General features: G+C 40.3%; 1 protein-coding gene across 4 annotated transcripts in view; it reads left to right on the top strand.

Annotated features, from left to right (window-relative positions):
- The first annotated feature begins 12,551 nt into the window (after positions 1-12,551).
- The window catches only part of MACC1 (MET transcriptional regulator MACC1), a 355,671-nt gene continuing 347,116 nt past the window's right edge, over positions 12,552-21,106 (top strand). For all 4 annotated transcript variants that reach the window (XR_014781262.1, XM_084792938.1, XM_084792937.1 and 1 more), the window contains exon 1: positions 12,552-12,968. The gene's annotated coding sequence lies outside the window, so the exon portion shown is untranslated. The remainder of the gene's footprint in view (positions 12,969-21,106) is intronic.

Raw genomic sequence — 21,106 nt, 5'->3', positions numbered from 1 at the left:
AAACATTTGCCTAAGATATTTTAAATACTTTGTATTCATTAAGTGGTACCTTTAAGTCATTTATACAAAATACTTGTCTTAAAATACACAGAATAACTCCTGAACTGTTAGAAAATTGGGGGTTCCAGGAAGGAAGTGGTATAAATTATTACCACGATAAAGTTGACAAAATTAGGACCATGATAACATGTGTCTAGTTCACTGAATCTACTGAAAAGATGTGTTGGGTCATTTGAGTGGTACCAGAGCATCAATACACATTTGTTTCAGATCTCAGAATACCACCTTTCAGAGCACAGGCTCTTGTCTTAACATGAATGCTGATTTTCGGGAGGTAGTAGAGTGTTAGAAGGCAACTCTCTTTGGCGTTCTCCCACCCCTGTTTTTTCTCTTTTAGTTCTCTCACAAGCATACCAGAGAAACTAGACGGTTACTCCCCAAGACAGATCGCGAAAACTGAAATGCCTTTCTTAAGTACAATCTATAAGCGCTAGAAAGTAGTTCATGCTCTGATTTTCTTTGTCTTTTAGTATGATACACAGACATTAGAGAATTCACTCACCTATCCTGCCTGAAAGTACAGCCGCATCCTGATGAATCCTGTACTAGACGCAGCTGGGGAGAGAATGCTGCACTGAATGGCGGAAAAGAATTTGAGCAAACAGGAGCTGCAGCATTCCCTTCGTGCTTCCATTGTGTCTACTCACGCTTTCCCGTGACTGGATGTCGTGGCATCCAAGCATTGCTCCCTGAGCTTTGGGTCCGGAGTTTGGAAGGATTCTGTATCAGACACGGGCCTTTGTTTTTTGTTGATTTACTCAGAGATCCCTTGTGAGGGATGAGGAGATGCTACTTTTCACCCCTACACATCAACAAATATGTGCTGTACATATTTTAAAGGCAGTCTTCAACATAAAGAAGGTCTAGGTAACCATTTAATCACAAGAATCTTCCCTTCAGATAGGGGAAACATTATAATGACATTATAATTTCAAAAAGAACAAAATGAATTAGACATCTTAGAAAGTTGTCGTGATACCAAATTATTAGTTTAACAATTAGTAATTAAAATAAGTGAATAAAACAATTTTCCATTGAAGTCTCAATGACAGTATTTCTAATTATCTTCGTGATTCATGGATATCTATGAATGGTTCTGGCACCATTAAAAATTAGTGACTAGGCCAATTCCTAATAAATTAGTGAATTATTAGTACATTTTTATAAAGGTGAATATGGTAACAGCAAGTCTGTTGTTTAGATTTAGTGTCTATAGGTACAGATAATGGGAACACATGACTTTCATATAGTAGCAACAAAATTCATTCATTAGTAGTCTTCAAAAATTAATACTTTAAAAAGCTAAGGTGTGTTAAAATAATTTAATAGTGTCCTTTGGTTTTAGACATAGACATTAGATATTAAATATTTCATACAATGAAACTTTTAGTCACATTATAAAAACCTCAACTAATTTTAAATTTTTAAATTAGTGCCAGTGAGATGGCCTAGTGGTTAAGAGCATATGCTGCTCATCCACAGAATCATAGTTTGGTTGCTAACACCCAATTCTAGTGGCTAAAAAACACCCATGAGTCCAGGACCAAGTGATCGATGCCGTCTTCTCGTCTCTGCGTGCACCCATGCACAGTGGCATTCACTTACAGAAAGACACACACAATTTAAAAATTAAAATTTCTAGTTCTTACAACACCATTTTTAAATTAATTGCTAAATTCTAGAGTTCAAAGGGTATTATTTATTAATAAAAATATATTTTTGATCAACATTTAAAATACATTCGAAGGAATCAGAGTAATTTAAACGATATCATTCTAAATTTAAATGGGTTATTTTCTTCTTACTAGAAATATGAGTCTTCTGAGTCTTTGTCTAAAAATATCAGTTTGGAACTTAGAATGATGCATTACCTCAATTGTTTGTGTATTGGACTAGTTTATTTCATTTTTCCAGAAGCTCAGTAAAATATGAAAGTTTACATTTATTTAATGTGACTTTGTACTCTGACTTAGGTAATGCTATATTTCTTATGAACTATAGAGGGAGGAGATTTTTACATCAAGACGCCAGCTATTTTCTCTTTTTAAAAAAATCAGTGGCTACATACATTGGGAGGCATTACACTAAGTGTCATTGACCCAGAATGCTCATGAAATATAGTGGTAAAACATGAGATGCTGTCTTGCTCTGTTTGTCAGCTGGGCTATAGCTAACCAAGCATTAAAAACAATTTAACAAATCATCATCTGTCCTGAAAACCATCTTTATAATTTTCTCTGGCCATACAGAATGTACATACCACTTTTTTATTTTTAGAGAAGTTTCAACAAACATAAATTTTATTTCCATAAAAATCTAATAAAAGGACTGTGGTATCTCATTCAGTAATATACTTAGATTATCTTTAGTAGAGGTTTGAGATTGTGCTAACTGGGAAAATAGTGTTGCAGGTCCTGGCGTCACGAAACCAACAAAAGAACAAAGTTGAGTTATTTATTAAATTTACCATGTAATTAAAATTTCATACCTTTTTCTAATGTATGGACCAATCCAATGAAGAAGAAAAATATTTCAGTGAAAGAAAGACAACTCAGAAAATTCCGGAACTGAAATAAGTGTCCTATGGGACAGAACAAAAAACCAAGATTGATATGTGAAAAGTGGGGAGTTGGAAAGCAACTCAGAAGACCATGGAAAGCATCATCAGCCAAATAAGAATCACACGTTTTCCTCAGAACAGACCAAAGCTATTTGAGAATTTTAAAGTTGAAGCAAAGTCTTTTTAAATATTTGCATTTTGAAAAACGTGAAGAATAGATTAAAGACCAGCGCAGGTGAGTACAGTGGGGTTAGCTAGCCGATGTGGGGCGGGCTGGTGGCTGTGGGGGGGATGAAGAGCATGCAGTAAAATCTGTTTGGGAGATCAGTAACAGGAGCTGGAATAGATACCAGTCCCCTGAGAGTTCGACTTTCAAAAAGTGACTGGCATATGGGGCTCTCCCTAGAGATACAAAACAGGCATTGCAAGGACTCCGTCACATTTATGATGCAGTTTCATACTGAGGTACACAGGTGGAAATGTGAAAGGGTTTGTGGTCCAGAAAAGGATCTGAAATGAATCCAAAATCCTGAGTGTATGCAGGAAACAGAGGGATGAAGTCTTCCACGAAAGAACATCGGAGTGGGGGGGGCGGGGGGAGGGAAGGGAGGAGAGGGGAGGGGAGCGGAGGGGAGGGGAGGGGAGGGGAGGGGAGAAGAGGGGAGGAGAGGGGAGGGGAGCGGAGGGGAGGGAAGGGAGGAGAGGGGAGGGGAGGAGGGGGAGGGGAGGGGAGGAGGGGGAGGAGAGGCTGTAGGGAAGGAAGCAAGGGTGGAGAGAGAGTGGGGAGAGTGGGGAGGAGATGTAGGGCGGGAAAGCACAAGAGAGAGAACAGAAATTGGTGGGGGACATCTCTGGGACAAGGAAGGCTCCTGGGATTGTATGGGGGTGAGACTTCTAGCAGCAGGGGATGTGGAGGCTGAAGTTGCCACCTCTTGTAGCCGCTGGGGGACTCCCAGTGGAGGGAGGGTGGCACCGAAACCCTCACAAAACCTTTGACCCAAAATTTGTCTTGCTTTCAAGAAGTGCAGGGATAAAGAAGAAGCAGTGATCGAGGCAATGTCAAACCAGTGACTGGCCCAACTTGAGACCCACGCCATGGGAAAGAGCCAACCTCCGACAGTATTAATGATACTCTACAATGCTGGCCGACAGGAGCCTAGCATAACTGTCCTCTGAGAGGTTTCACCCAGCAGCTGATGCTAACAGATACAGAGATCAACAGGCAAGTAATAGGCAGAGCTGGGGAGAGTTTTGAGATTGGAGGAGCTGGAGGTGTCAAGGTCACCACTAGAAGAACTACAGAGTAAACTAACTGAGCCCATAGGGGTTCACAGAGCCTGAATCCCTAACCAAGGAACATGAACAAGCTAGACTTATGCCCCTGTATACATATGTAGCAGAAATAAAGCTTGGCCATTATGTGGGTCCCTTAACAATGGGAGTAGGGCCTGTCTCTGACTCTGTTGCCTGCCTTTGGGTCCCTTTCCCCTAGCTAGGCTGCATTGTCTGCCCTCAGTAGAGGACTTTTAGGCCTGCTGAGACTTGAAGTGCCAGAGTGGGTTTGTACCCATGGGGGGGGGGGGAGGGGGCCCTTCCCTTTTAGGAGAAAAAGGGGGAGGGGAGAAGAAAGAAGAGAGGCATAAGGGTGGGACTGGGAGGGGAGGAGAGGGGGAGGCTGGGCTCAGTCTATAAAGTGATTACATAAAGAAAGGAAAGAAAAGAAGAAACTTTGTGTTTGAGAGGAAGAGATTTTGGGACCTGGAGAAGGGTTGGAGGGAGGAGAAAAAAGTGTAATTATATTTTAATTAAAAAATAAAAACCTGTTTATTTAAAAAGCCAATCAGATTACATTTAATTATATATTTGCATATGCTAATGTCGCTCCACTTTTTGGATTCCTTATGTGAGAGAAAATATGTGACAACTTTCTTTTAAGGGTAATATAATAAGTTAATATTGTCAAAGTATATTTATATGCATGGTTATTATTTTATAAAATCACTCTATGGTGATTTCATAACTCAACTCAAGCATCTGGCCTATCTGTGAGGAATTCTTCTTGGCTGGATCATTTAAAGTAGGGGGACCCATCCTGAATTTGGGCCACATCTTCGGGCATCAGCCCACATAGAAGGATGCAGCAGAAGGAAGCGTTTGCCTTTGCTCTCTTGCCCTCACTCTTACTTGCAAGTTTATCTACCCTGCTGAGACGCTCATTTTCTGGTATTAGAATTGACTCATTTGGTCCCAACATAGATTGAAGACCAGCTCAGACATGGGCACTGAACAGCAACTAGATTCTTGGCCTTTCTGTCAGGAGACAGCCATTGCTGGACTAGCCAGCCCATAGCCTGTAAGTCATTCCAATGAATTCCCTCCTATTATACATATATTAACCAACCCTATCAATCCTGTTCATTTAGACGGCCCTGACTAATACACAGAATATCCTTCTTTGCTGGCACCAACAGTGCCTGAGAGTAAAGAGCTCTCACTTCCTCTCCCTCAGAATGAGACTCCTTCCACTGAGAACTAGTGCTAGTCAAAGCTTTATGTGACAACCTTTTAATTTTTGACGTCAGTTAACTTTCATTCTTTCTACAAGAATCACAGTGTTGACGATGCTTCAAAAAGACAGAAGACAAAGTGTATAAGCACAGAACGTTACCCACCACGTCCGTGTAATCACTCAGGAAGAACTTCTATGTGCTTAAGGATAACAGGAGGCCGTGTAGAGCCACGTGTTCGAATCTGTTTTCTCCATCACAGTATGCTCTTCTCTAGAATAGTCTCTTGCACACTGTCGACAGCCAAGAAGTATTTGCTGAACACAAAAATGGCAGCTTACATTCAATAAATTCTTGCCCTTATAAATGTGTTGCAACATCGCTTTCTGTGGTTTTGCCGTTGCTGTGACCCAGGCTCTCTTTCATTCTGCCTCGCTGCTTTTCTGTACTGCTGCCAATCACTCCTCACCCCCCACCGCCTTCTCCTCCAACAGTGTCTGAACGTTTGGTGAGTTTGTGGCTTCTTCTTTCATCTTGTCAAGATGTTAATCAAGGTTTTTTTTTCACTGTTCAGCATCTGTATCTATTTGAGAAGTTTTATTTGTGGGCCAAAGAGGAACACAATTGATTGGTAATTTAGTGGGTCATCACTTAACATAAAACCATCTTAACAGGGCATAGCTACATGTTAGACTACTTCATGATACTTAGATCAGTTATGTAAGTATTGCCTTTCCATGGACAAACTGAAAAAAACTACACAGCTAGATAGATACTAGTATCTAGGTAGATACACAGCTAGTATCTATCTAGCTGTGTAGTTTTTTTTTTCAGTTTGTCCATGGAAAGGCAATATTTATATACTGGATGGCGGTGGGGTAACAGATACACAAGCCAACGCTTCTGCATCTGAAATGATTTTCCTTTGTGGTCACAGACACTCGGTGACAGAAGATAGATCACAGAGTTTCCATAAAAGACTTCTACCTACTTTTTCTGGCGTTGAAGACAAAAGAAGGTGTTTGTGTAAAGGAATGTGACTATATGAGTGGCCTCTAGAAGAGAAAAAGGAGAGAAGGACCCTTGCAATATTCACAATTGTTATGATCATGCAGACACCTCAGCTTTGACTCAGTGAGACATGTACCAGTCTCTGTAACTCCAGAACTGAAAGATTTTTTAAAATTACATGTAGTTGGTTGGGGGTTCAGGCATGTGGAGGTAAAAGGACAATTTGTAAAACATGTTCCTCTCTTACCATGTGGTCCTGTTGATTGAACTCAGGGCCTGTGCCTCAGTGATAATTGACTTTACCTGTTGAGCCATCTCAACAGCCCAGAAATTAATTTTTTTAATTTAGGCCATTAATTTTGTAGTGATTTTATATTATAATAGTTGAAAAGGAATATGCTATGGCTGAGTATGTTAGCACTAGAAGAAGATACCTTGGTAGGTTAGGCTTTCTGGATGGAAATTCTCCTTACAGAGTATTGATCGGATGGATGGTGTATAGCCCCATTGACTTCTACACAGCTCTGGGATTTTGACTCATGTGGATATACTTAGATATGTGTCTGTAGAGCTCTACCTTGAGCTGTACCCTCAAATGATATTGTAATGCTCATCATAGCATAATACTAATTAGGAACATGAAATATAAGAGAGAGAGAGTTCTCAAGGTACACCAACTTCTTCCTTCATTTCTTAAAAAAGGTTTTATATCTTGTAAAAGATTTAAAAATCTGCAATAAATAAATGTATTGCTTTCCATTACTCTGATAAACACCTTACATAGTCAGGTGATAAAGACAAAAGACTTAAGGTGGCTCACAGCTTTGTAGATTTCAGTGCATGTCATGTTGTTCTTGCTACTTTTGTGTCTGCAGAGAAACAGCATATCATGACAGCGTACCCAGTGGAACATAATGCTCACCTCATGGACTAGAAGTGAAAAGGAAGAAGTGTTCCCTTTAAGGGAATATTTCAATGAGTTTAGAACCTCCCACTAGATTCCACCTCTTAAAGAGTCTAGCTTGCTCCAACATCACCACATTAGAAAACAATCCTTTCTGAAACATTTGTACTTCAAGCAATGGCATATAGTTTAGATATTATATGCCACTGCTTGAAGTATATATAAGGTAGGCCTATTTGAACCTTCTGCCTCCAGATTTCAGACTGCAAGTTTTGGAGAATACACTTCTAAAATGACATTCTTTTTTCAAAAAACCTACCATTTATATGCCATAGATTAAAATGTCCTCCTCAAATAGATGATGTAGCTCATATGTTGTATACAAACACACACAAACGTGAGTACACACATCCCCCTCCCCACAGAAACACATGCATGCACACACACATGCATTTATTAATGGAATGTATAAATTTGTGTTTTCTTAGAACTTATGGACAAAGACATGCGTTGGAAGTCCTATGAAAATCATAAACTCCAAGTTGATGTAACACCACATGAAGGACTTCCTTCAAACGGTGATGTTTGTCTGAGAGTGGCCATTATACCAATAAGATAGAGAAGAATCAGCAGATGGATGAACATTTACATCTAATATATGAGACAAGCAATCTATAGGCCTTCTATTGAAAACTGAACAAAACATGTTTTTGCTGGAGATTAGCAGCCAAAGGGCAGCCTGGAAATACCCTGCAGTGCTGTTCACCCCGTTCCTTGAGGGTAATGCTGGGAGCAAATGGAAAGCAATTGTAATGACTTCTAACCTGTTACTTGCCAAGGGTCAGTTATGGATGATTCATCTCATGATTGAGGCCAGACTAAGAAAGATGTAATGAAGAAAAATACAAAATTGTGAGAACTTGGCTCAATTTCTTACTCTAGGAAAATAAGACTAATTAGACCCAAATTGATTGTAGTCATAATATTTTATGATAATTTAGCTATTCTCTTCAATTAAATGATAGTTGGTCCTATGGTGAACTGTTTTTGCTAATTTGCAGTGTGATCATGACTCAAGGACAAAGTGATCCAGAAATGGAAGTTATAGCAGACCAGAATGTGAGAGTCCATACATACTGAAACAAGGCAAAGAAAAACTTTGAAAGGAACCCTCTTCTAATTTCCAAATTTTGCTTTCTTCTTTCCATGACAACTGTTAGGAAAAGTGGATGTATGAGGAATGGGCTGTTTCCTTACACTCTGGTGTAATTGCAGTACAAAGACCAAATATAACTGACATTTAACATGTCTTTAAAGGGAATTTTATTGGGGAAAAAAAGCTTGATCATTAAGCAACATCCTTGGCATATTAAATCCATTTTCATATATTTGAATTTTCTCTGAGAACTAGCAAATCACTAGCTCTACCACTTTCTAGATACAGAGAGGCAAGAAAGTTCAAATTCTAAACCATTTTCATCTTTAGCTAGGAAAAAAATTACCTTTACATTAATAAGCAACTTGACAAAGTCCAAGTGTTTAGAAAATTTTTAAGTTAGAAAGACCTTAAAGTAAGACTTCCTCATTTATGTCTTGGTTCATTTTAGGTCAACAAATATGAACTATGACCAAGCACTTTGGGGATTTTAGAGTTTTGGCTATTTATGGATAAGTATTATCTAGTCTTTGATTTAATAGAATCTAAATATGGTGAGACACACAGAACAGAGGTGATGCCTGTGACAAGGTGGTAAAATGTGTGATTGATGTTTACATCAAAATCTCTAGTTTCAACCAAGTAAGAGTAAATAATTGAAGCTAATCTAAATTAAAAACCAACATACAAAACTCCCAGTCTCTGGTTTCTGAAAGGGCTGGGCAATCATGTACATAGCTTCAGAAGCTACAGCAGCAGTTCAAACAACATGCCTTGATAGGTTTATTATTTTTGATAAGCTCTAGAAACCACAGTTTGCATGAATCACCAACGTCATGAATCCCAGCTCCATGGTGGCCACAGTCACATGCAGAGCAGGGCGCTATTTGCACAGCTGCCTTTGTTGAATGAATGTGAACTGTCTTCAGTGCCTGCTTCTTTGTATTGCCAGCTGCCAGTTTTATCTCAGAGAGCTGTATCTGATTTGCTATATTAAAAGCTTTGTTTCTTTCTTATCTACAAGGCCAGACAAGATAGCAAGTCACCATAAATTCACCTTCAGTACTGGAGTATGTAGATAAAGGAAAAGAATAGAATTTAACCTTTAATGGAGTGTCTTTTGGCTGAAATGTTATTTTGAGGGACTTGCTCTTTGAGTAGTTTACCCAGTGAATAAGTAAATGCTAGGAGAATCAACATCACATTATAGTGAGAGAAAGAGACCAAAAGTCCACCTGGTGGGTACATATCATATCTGGTTTGTGAGAAACTAGGCTTCATTGTTGATCAGGAGGCCTTTTTTGAGCTCTAAACAGTGTAATGCCATTTGGTGAGTGATTCTTGGTGAAGAAACAGCAGCCTCTTTCTCTTCCACTTGACCCCTGCAAGTCCATTAGCCCACTCCGCACCTTCATGTCCTACACTGAAGAATATGGGACAGTTAGTCGTTATAATTGCCCCTCCCAAATGCCACTGCAAAGGACAAGTACACACTGTGTGGCTAATCACAAAAGGCGTACACCCGATACACACTGCTGTGCATCCTAGTGTGTTTCTAAGAAAGACCATTAAAGTTCTTCCAACCTCTGGGATAAAAAGGAACTGGCTTCCCTATTTTCTCAGGAACAAACCTATGTGTACATCAGGAAGTAACTTTTGTGAATATTTATTTCTTTTAAGGACAATAAGTTCCATGGCTGAACATGGTCATGATATTAGTAGAAAAATAAAAGCTGCTTGGGGAAATATGCACAAAGCATCAACTCAATCACAGGTCTTCATCAGTACAAGGAGTTAGGAAGGGAGCATGGGAGGGCTGAAAGGCCCAAAGAGGTGTCCTTAAATAAGTAACCTCAATGCCTGTGTGGAGGATGGATGGTGGCCTAATTTAGGTAGCTTTAATTATTGCCACACTGGCAGCCTGTGGGGGCCAACAATTGTTCAGTGCTATTAGAGACTGGGAGGTAAATGCTGTCATTACAGCCAGACCACACTCACCTTTATCAGATTGCCTTTGTGTCTGACGGCCCAGAGAAATGTCACCGCGTGAGTCAGCAGCAGGGTCTGACTCACTTCCTCCACCACTGTTGACAGCTACAAGACAGCTGAGCATGCGAGACTCAGAGAATAACTCAGAGACTGATGTTCAGAACTGGCAAGTGCTGAGAATTCATTTTCCTAGGCAAGGGCAGGCAGTGATTGAGGACTGTTTTAAAGAGCCCATAATGTTTTAGGTTCAGACCCAGTCGATTAGGTTATGGGGGAGGAAAGCCAGAAATGTGGAAGCCAAGGATCAAAAATCATAGGTGAAGGCAAGAACAGAGCTCAAGGAAGCAGCCATGGGGTAGACTAGTCTTTAGGATTTAGAGTCATATAAGTAACTACAGGAACTGGTGGTTGAGAAATGGTTGTGATCTACAAGAGCCTTCAGTTCTGGTACTGTTGGTGGCAGCATTACTTTATTTAATACTGTGACTTTCTGCAAATAAGTGTTGTGAAGCCGGTGTGATGATGTGCTCCTAGTACCCAAGAGACTAAGAAGAAGTATGTTGCCTAGCCAACCTGGATTAAATAGTAAGACCCTTAAAAATCGAAGGTTCGATGCTGGGGAGATGAGTTGGGAAAGTGCTGGCTAAAGCCTGCGGACCTGAACTGAATCTCAAGCACCCACAGAAAGAGCCAGATGTGCTGCTGTGCCTCTACGACTCTGATATCCAGCTCCAGGTTCAATGACAGGCTGTTTCTCAAAAAATAAGGAGAGTAAGACAAGAAGACATTGACACTGACTTCTGATCTCTGAATGAGTAAGCACACACACACACACACACACACACACACACACACACACACGCACACGCACACGCACACACACACGCACACACACACATGTGAGCGCACACATACACACACATGCACACACGTGCACACACATGCACACACACATGCACACACACACACGCGCACACACACACACACACACACACACACACACACACACACACACACACGGGGCTGGGAACATAGCTCAATGGTAGAGTTCTTGCCTCCTATGTGAAAGACTCTGGGTTTGATCTCCAACCTTATAAGAAAGAAAAAGAAAGAAAATAAGTGAAAGTTGTGGAAGTCAATATATACTGGTCAGCAGAGGATTCTGATAACAATTATTCCCGTAGAAACCCACTGGGTAGGGTTGAGAGAGCAGTAAACATTAATATCCAACTTAGGTTAATATTGCTATTATTTCCTGCATTGAGTACTTCCTTATCAGAAATGTCTATGTGCATATTACTGAGTCAATGAGGTGGGAATGAAATCCTACCTTCAAAATGATAAGGGTGCTTTGTGTATCCAAATCCACATAAAGTAAGAAAACATAAGAGTATATCAGGGAATTTATTAAGTGGGAGGGACTAATTCAGATGAAGCCACATGAGGAGTAGGAAAGCATTTCTCATTGGTCAGTAAAAGGAAGGATCTTACCTACTTGAGGAACAGGAACAGCTCATAGAACAAAACAGAGCTGGAGAAATGGAGAACCACTCTTTGGAAAGTTAGGTTCTAGGCAGGAGCTTAAGGATGGTTTGGATTACTACGGCACGACTCAGGGAGGAACGCCAACGGACTCTGGCTGGACCAGGTTACTTTGACAGCGTAGTCAGGGATGCAGAGGACTGAAGAACTCGGGACAGACAGAGGAAAGCAGAGAATTCTCTGCTCGGTCATCTCTCTGCTGCCTGCTTGGTTTGATGAATCCTATGTTACTCTTTTAAATCCAGACCAAACCTATGTTCACTTCTCTCTCATTTTCTGGGTTGTGTCTCACAGGAAATACAAAGTTTAGATAGAAAAGCTGTTTGGAAAACACTGGGTAAAACAGTTTTCTTAGTTTTAGATTCTTAAAAACCTTCCTGCTAGTACTGCATAGTAAAACAGTTAATACATGGTTTTATTAACATATATATTTTTCCCTGTTCATTTTCTTTCCCCTGAATTCTAAACAACTGAGAATAATGCTGGGATTTGCAGAAGGAAAAATGGACCCAGAATAGAAAGAGAGGTTCTTTTCACTAGCAGTTTTAAAAACCTATTATAAGAGTAGTGTTAAAAAGAAAGTTTTGGAAAGTAAAGGATCGAAACATCCCCCACATCTGCAGCATCTCAGAGTTACAAGGAAAGTGCTGATGCAGGGGGAACTGAGGCTCTGGCCTTGCCTCCGCCTTTCTAGTCACCTGCTTCCCCAGGCACAGAGGTGCCCACACCTCTGAATCACCGAAAGAGAATCTGGCCAGGCAGGTTCCACAGCTGCAAGAACATTTGTTTGCACAAAGAATTTTCATTTCCTGCCAGTGCTGAAGGAGTCTTAGAGCTTTTTGGCAAACATCGCACCACTTTAATTTCCTTTTATGGAAAGACGCCTTAGGTCCAGTCTGTTGTCAGATGTACCCTCTTCTTTCCTCTTCAACCCCAACCCCATCCTCACCACCCCCCAACCCCGCACTGCTTTTTCAACAGCTTCCTTTTTTTTTTTTTTTTTTTTTTTTTAAGAGTGAAACTCTCACCATCTCCCTAAATGGATGGTTTCAGGTGTGGAGCCGGAATTGTGGGTATTGTAGTTCTCTCGCCTTCCAGGGTTTCTGGTTGTGCAGCATCAGTGGCCCATTGGTAGGGATTAGAATGCTAGGTAGCTTGGTCAGGAGGAGAGCAGGTGCTCTGATTACCAAGACGCGTGTGCCTAAGCTGAAGAGAGCCGCCGGACTCATTTCCACAGATGTAAGTGTTACTTTTTAAACATAATAACCCTCTCGTTGTTGGTGTGTGCTGCACACTGGGAAGTTACATGATTTTCAGAAGCATTAACTAATAGACAAAAAGGCTTCTTTTCTAAGCCCTGCTTGAAGAAAATGGGAGGTAACTTACCAAAAAATCTTGTGTGACAGAGTTAGAGCAACACTTTGAGATACGGTTTAAAATAGCTTGTTTTTAAAAAGGATGAATGCTTTTTTTGTGGTTGTTTTGTTTTGTTGTTTTTGCCTTTGTTTTTTGAATGTACACATGAAAAGCAAATTGTAAAACAAAAACAAAGAAATATTGGAGAAAAATCATTTTAGCCTGGCTCAGGGCGTATGTGGTTAAAAGCCTTGAAAATACTATTTTAAAGGGCATCTGATCTGGATGTGTTGAAAAGATTGAGCTTTGGAATCTGGTGGAGTTGGAGTGACCCAATGTAAGAGTGTTTCCTCACCTGTAAAGTGCAGTTAGTCTACCACACAGCATCATAGTGTACTTAACACATGCTAGGCAGTCCTGACAGAGGTGGCCTAACCTCACCTAAATTAAGTGTCAATTAAGCTTCAAAAGATGATTAAATAAATAAATAAATAAATAAATATGATCCCAACTTCTTGAAGTCTCTAGTTCAGTTTCACACACACACACACACACACACACACACACACACACACACACACACGAAAGAAAGTAGAATGGTGGTTGTTTGGGTCTGGGAGAAAGAGGAAGTAGGAGTTGTTTTATGGGTGTACAGTTTTAGTTTTGCACAATGGAACCATTCTAGAGATGGTTTCTACAACTCTGTAAATTTAGTTGATGTCATTGTACTTTATGTTTATAGTTACGATGATGTTCTTATGCTTTTCTGCAGTAAAAAGACCAAAGGGAATGAAGTGAAAACTACAATGCCTTCCGTTTATTAAGCTATTCCATAAAGCACATCTGAATCTGAATTCATTGTGCCCAATTTTAGGTTAATATTGAGTAGCTATGGTATTGTGTCTACATCAGAACAGTTAAGAGCTGGTGGTGATGCACTTTAGACATGTTTTTAAAGTTCTCTGGATCTTACTGGTGATCCTTTTATGTCCTCCTTTACCTAACTACATGATTTCCTTTAACACATAATGTTAAAATTTTCAGGACTTTCTAGATAATATACAGAGCCCACGAATTATGAAGTATTAATTACTGTAAGGGACTTAAAGGCTTTAGTTATAATTCACTCAACACTTAAAAATGCATTATTTATTCCTGTTTCTCACCTTCCCTGTAGCTATTTTTTAAGCAGAATATTTTTACCTGTCTGTACCTTAGAAAATAAGACTATTAATCCAGACCTTATTAACAGTCATCTTATGCCTACAATGTACTAGATAATTTGATAAGTAAAATATAGTTTGAAATTATATTGAACTTGAATATGTGATTATTTAATTTGTAATAAGTCCTTTCTTTTTTATTAATTTATTCAGATTACATCTCAATTGTTTTTCCCTTACTTGTCTCCTCCCAGTCCTCCCTCCCTCCCTCTTTCATCCTATTCCCCTACCCTAAGTCTGTGACAGAAGGGGACCTCCTCCCTCATGATATGGTCACAGCCTATCAAGTCTCATCTTGGTAGCCTGCTTGTCCTTTCTCTGAGTGCCACCAGGCCTCCCCACCACGGGGAAGTGGCCAAATATGGGGCACCAGAGTTCATGTCAGAGTCAGTCATTGCTCTCCACACAACTGTGGGGAATGTCCTGTCCATTGGCTAGATCTGAGTAGGGGTTCAATGTTCACTGCATGTATTGTCCTTGGTTGATGCAATAGGCTGAGCAGACCACCCTGGGTCCAGATCCACTTGTCATGATGTTCTTCTTGTAGGTTTCTAGGACCCTCTGGATCCTTCTATTTCCCCATTCTCCCATACTCCTCTCACCTGGAGTCCCAGTAGGAAGTCCCTGCATCTATCACACTCTCCTGGAAATTGGAGACTTTCATGGGACATCCCTTTTGGGCTAGTGCCCAATTATAAGTGAGTATATACCATGTGAGTCTCTCTGAATCTGGGTTAACTCACTCAGTATGATCATTTCTAGTTCAATCCATTTGCCCACAAATTTCAGGATTTCCTTGTTTTTAATAGCTGAGTAGTATTCCATAGTGTAAATGTCCCACAGTTTCTTTATCCATTCTTCTACTGAGGGACACTTAGGCTGTTTCCATGTTCTGCCTATTATGAATAAGGCCACTATGAACATGGTTGACCAAATGTCTCTGTTGTGTGCTGGAGCATCATCTGGGTATATTCCAAGGAGTGGAATAGCTGGGTCTTGAGGAAGCCCTATTGCCAGTTTTCTGAGATAGCACCAGACAGATTTCCAAAGTGGCTGTCCTAGTCTGCATTCCCACCAGCAATGAAGAAGTGTTCCCCTTTCTCCACATCCTCGCCAGCATATGCTGTCACTTGAGTTTTTGACCTTAGCCATTCTGATGGGTGTAAGATGGAATCTCAGAGTCACTTTGTTTTGCATTTCTCTGATGACTACGGATGTTGAGCATTTCTTTAAGTGTTTCTCAACCATTCGATATTCCTCTGTTGACAATTCTCTGGTCCTTTCTTAAAATACCAGGTATGCCCTGCTATATGTGAACATATTTCCCTAGGGTATTTGGAGACCACCGAAGATAACAACCAGTACTTTTATGAGATATACCACGCAGATGTGAACCCTTTAGGAGTTATAACAGAATGAAATGAGATTATGGTAATTAGTACTGAATATATGGTAATTAACAGAAGTCACCTATAGTCTGGTTCCAGGAAAAGGTGTCAATTGTTTACTTAATAAAGTTTCTAGCATTATTTCACTACTTTCCTGAAGGGCTAGGCCTGGAGGCTGTAAGAATGTCTCAGGTAAGCCTCATCTATTCCGGAAGACGCTGCTCAACATAGTTAGCAGAAGGAAGGGCTCACTTATTGCTTACCTGAGGCCGTTCAGGGAGTTATTAATCCCACAGCATAGAAAGTGCAATGGGCAGAATCATGAGATTAAGCAGAATCTTCTCTAAATCTTTATTTTGAAATTGAAGGCACTGGAGGCTAGAAAAGTGAATGTGGGTAGAAGCCATTCAAACACAGAACAAAAGGATGCTTACCCAGAATGCTCTAAGATGTGGCAGGATGCTTACCCAGAATGCTCTAAGATGTGGCAGGATGCTTACCCAGAATGCTCTAAGACGTGGCAGTAACAGTGTAAAAAAACTTCTAGAGGATCCTGAGGGATGTGATGGATCTTCATCTATGTCTAGAAGAATGGGCAAAGTTGAGCTTTCCCGAAAAAGATGGTGAGATTTTTGCGCATACAGCAACCGTTTCTAGATTTTGAATCAACAAAGTTATTTTAGACAACATATAGGCTTGATAATCAACATCGTTGAAATAACAGGTTTAGAAGGCTGCTATTTTTAACATATCATATTATCCCAGGATAATTTTTTTAATGACTGGAAAATTCCTCTAACACATATTTGATCTTTCTTCATAATACCACCAAAATGAGCAATAGATTTTTATCAGGTAAAAAGTAGTTCAATTATTCTTTTAAAGTAACATTCATTCATAGGTATTGACTGTTTGTTGCACATATATATTCACAACATAATATAGTATCACGTTAATGTGATAAATTAAGCTTATTTGAGTTAAAAACAACAGTGGATTTCCAGACATATTAAATGAAAATATTGTTTGTATAGTAATTGGCAACAAGAGAGTCATAAATAATGAATATTAAGTTTGTTAAATCCTGAAGAAGAAAGAGTGCTAAACACAAAACTCTTGCAGTTCCCTTGTGCATCTGGAAAGGAGGGATATTGAGTATTCTGTGGAGGGGCCAATGGGAGGCTGGGGGTGACAGCACTGAAACTGGATTGGCAGTGGAAACTTCAAAGAGACTTGGACTTCTAGATAACAGGGAGTTCAAAAGTATCCAGTCTCAGGGGCTGATGTCTTAGGAGCTTTGCACGCCTTAGCAGATGCATCCAGGAGATAGCGTGCAGGCAAGCTGGGCCACAGAGAACAGGAATATCATAAGTCATAAAATCAGACTGATAATTCAAGCATGGATAATGAGGAGTCCATCAGAAAAGGTGAGTGGCACACATACATGTACGCACATGTAAGGAGATGTATGCAAGTGTGCAGGCCAGGCTTTGTCAGTGGCTGTCTGCCTTTATCATTTTCTGCCTCATTTTTTGGTACTATGTTTCTCACTGAACCTGTTGCCTAGTAGGTAAAAGGCAGAAAAATATGTTTCACAGTAAAGCGTTAGGGAATGCAGAGATAGGCAGAACCCCAGAGCTTACTGGCCAAACAGTCTGTCCAAATCAGTACACACATGCACATGTACACAGCGCCCCCCCCCACCACACACACATACACACACATTCCTGGAAAAATGAGACTATAATCATTCCATAAAAACACTGAGCAATAATGACAATCAAAGTTTTCAAGCTTGATAACCTAAGAGACTGCCAGTAACACCCTGGGCCATTGGAAATAGAAAGAAATGGATGCGTAAGCAGAAAGGGAAACTACATCTTTCATTTTGATGAACTGTGTCCCAACATGTTTATACTATGCTATTCCCCTAGCCAAAAATCAGATTTACTGTTTATTCTCATTATGGACAAGTTTGTTGATGAAATTGGAATCAACAAGCCTTCCTGATAAAGGACAGTGAGGCATGCCTGTCATCTTGGAAATTCTTACGTTTTTGGAACACTCCAATCTTTAAAATATGGTGAACAATTTTATTTTAAATGAGCTCTTTTCTTTTATCTTTCTTTCTTTCTTTTGGTTTTTTTAAGACAGGGTTTCTCTGTGTTACGAGAGCCCTGGCTGTCCTGGGATAGCTTTGTAGACCACCTGCTTCTGATCCAGGGGGGCTGGGACTAATGGTGTATGCCACCATACCCAGTACTACTTTCTTAGCTGATGATGTAAGGGATTGACTGACTTTTCCTTTAAATAACACTTAGTTTTGTTATAATTCACCAATAGCAAGTATGATAATGATAATAATAATGCCTAACATTACTAGAAAATTACACAGGCCAAGTAATGTATTAAATGATTTACTTCATTTAGTTAAATGCATTTACTTCATTTTGAGGGGCAGATGATAGCTTTTACTTAGATAATATTGTACTAGAAGGATTCAAATAAGTGCTATATTTTTACTAAAGAGAGTTTAAGTTTACCTAGTAAATATCAGATCTCATGTTTATAGTTCGTCAAAACTTTAACAAAACATTGTATACTTGAGAGAGGAAATTAAAGAAGTAAAACTTGGAAGGAATAACTTTTAGGCAACATAGACAACAGAGACTCTATATGGAAAAGTTAAGCAATTTATTCAAACATTAATTCAACAAACAATTTCTGAGCCTATACTATATGAGAGCTGAGTTATTTTGAAATACAGCAGCGATGACATCACTCCTCACTGATGACTAAGGTTGGGGTCAGGTATTTGGGGACAGAAGAGCAAAAGCACAAAGGGACATGACAGAAAGACGGATGGCCTGCCACTGTGGAGGCTTTCAGGGTCAGCCTAAGGAGTGTGCACTTTTCCCTGAAGTGAGGAAAAACTCCCTGTAAACCAACATTAGGCAAATGGCTGCAGCAATTATTTATTCTATATTCATTAAATATTTATTCTACTTGCAGTTTGCTTAGCGCTGAGGACAGAGGAATTAAGGCAGTTATCATGAAGTAGAAGTGACAGATAAAGTATAAAATTCATAATAAAATATGAGAATGCAGGCATGGGTTTGGGTCAGAGAAATGCCTCGCTCTGGCTGTGGCAGTTTGGCCGTGGAGGGAGGACCAGGTATGACATATACCAACATTGAGGTGATTGGATATCTTTTTTAAAATGTAGAATTTTAATTTATAAATGTACCCTGTTTGGTCCATTTAGTGTTACTGTGTATGATTTCAGGTTGAGCCCTTGGCATTGCATAACCAGTTAGGGCACTCACTCACCCCTACGGTAAACTATCATTAGCTCTCAGCATTCCTTGGTTGTCTGTAGTTCTTTGTTTATGGATGAGGCTCTGTGAGATTTCCTATGCTTCTGTGTTAATATGTCTGTCGGTGTTTTACTTGTTCAGGCTTGTTTAGGTAGGCATATTGTTGAGGCATTGTGGATAAAACTTCTCTGTCATTTTTTAGGAGGAACAATTTTGTTTTTTGCATTTATTTATTTACTTATTATTTTTTAAAAAAATGTCTTTATTCACTTGACAGCCCAATTGTATCCATCTCCCTCCTCTCCTCCCGGCCCTAACCTCCCTCACTCTTCCCCCTGTCCCCCATCCCCTACTCCTCAAGAAAGGGAAGCATCTCCCCGCAACTGACCCCAACACATTGAGTCAATCAGGACTGAGTGCATCGTCTTCCACCGAGGCCAGGCAAGGCAGCCCCACCAGGGGTTTGTGATAGGAAAACACGCAACAAAGTCCATATCAGATACAGCGCCTGCTCCTTTTGCTAGGAGACTCATATGCAGACTAAGCTGCCCATCAGATACATATGTGTAGGGGGCTTAGGTCCAGTCCATATATGGTCCTTGGTAGTTCAGCCTCCATAAGCCTCCTGGGCTCAGGGTATTTGCCTCTGTTGGTCTTCTTGTAGAGTTCATGTAACTCTCACCCTCACACTTGGAGAGAGAAGAGAAACCAAGGACAAGAGCTTCTCTGGGACAAGTTGGAGGCCTATGATAGGGTAGGCTCCTGGGAGGATACGGGGGGGGGGGGGTATAAGTCTACCTAAGACTCCTAGTAGTGGGGGTCATGCAGACTGAAGGGGACACCTCCCAGTCAGACAAGACTTCTAGTGGAGTGAGGGGAAGACCAACCCTCCCACAAAAACTTCAACCAAAAATGTACCCTGCCTACAAGATATGCAGGGATAAAGATAGAGCAGAGATTGAGGGAATGTCCAACCAATGCCTGGCCCAATCTGAGACTCACTCTATGTGAGAGAGCCAGCCCCTGGCAGTATTAACAGCACTCTGCTATAATTGCAAGGGAGCCTAGTATATCTGTCCCCTGAGAGTCTCCATCTAGCAGTGGATCAAAACAGATTCTGAGACTTGCATCCAAACATTATGTGGAATGTGGGGGGCCTTGTGGAAGGGGTGCGGTGAGGATAGAAGCACTAGGAGGCACAGTTTTACCACAGATTTTCTGGCCCATTGCTCTCACAATCATTTTACCTCCTCTTCTGAGATGTTCTCTGAACCCTAGGTACAGAAGGGTTGTTGTAGATGTACCAACTGGGGTAGGGAACCCATGATCAGTTGTGTTCTGCGTTTTGAGCAGTTGTGATTTTCTGTAATGATCTCTATCTACAGCAAAAAGTCATTTCTTTGCTGAGGATGAGAGGTACACTTATGTGTCTGTGTGTGTGTGTATGAATTTAGAATACATTAGGGATTATATTGCTTTAGTAAAGCAATGGAAATAAGTTCTCCTTTAAGATCAATGACCTCAGTGTTGATCCCCAGGTAGTTGGCTAAGTTTACAGTACCAGGTATGATTTCCCTCCTGTTGAGAGAGATTCAAATCCAATTAGAGAGCTGTTGGTTACTATCAAGGCATGACTATCCTAAGAGGTATCTTGTAATGCTCTTCTTTGTTGTGTTCCACAGGCATCACACCAAGGTGGGACTGTTAGCTGTTTCCCTCTCTTGGAAACTTGCGTGGAAGCCTCAGGTGCTATGAAAACTAGTCCTCAGGGATATTTTCAGTTCTGATCCATCTCAGATTCCCCAAGTCCTATATCCAAGGTACACAGAATCTTCAGCAATAGGGACTTATCTTCCATAGCTGAGAGTCAACCAAAGGCAACAGCAATAACCTGTATTGTTTTAGAAGTCTGATGAACTCCCCTGTCCATGGTCTTGGATATTCTTATAAAAGATATACTTAGCATTTTATAAAAATATTACGTGTCTTTTATTTTAAAGGTATTGTCTGTCTGCTTACTGTAATAAGTTAAAGAATCAGAATCATATTACCAGGAATGAACACCTTTAAGTTTATGCAAGCGTATCTTAGTC

Source organism: Acomys minous (genome assembly GCF_964271855.1).
Source record: "Acomys minous genome assembly, chromosome: 8".
Lineage (NCBI taxonomy): Eukaryota > Metazoa > Chordata > Mammalia > Rodentia > Muridae > Acomys > Acomys minous.
This window is presented reverse-complemented; position numbering and strand designations above follow the sequence as displayed.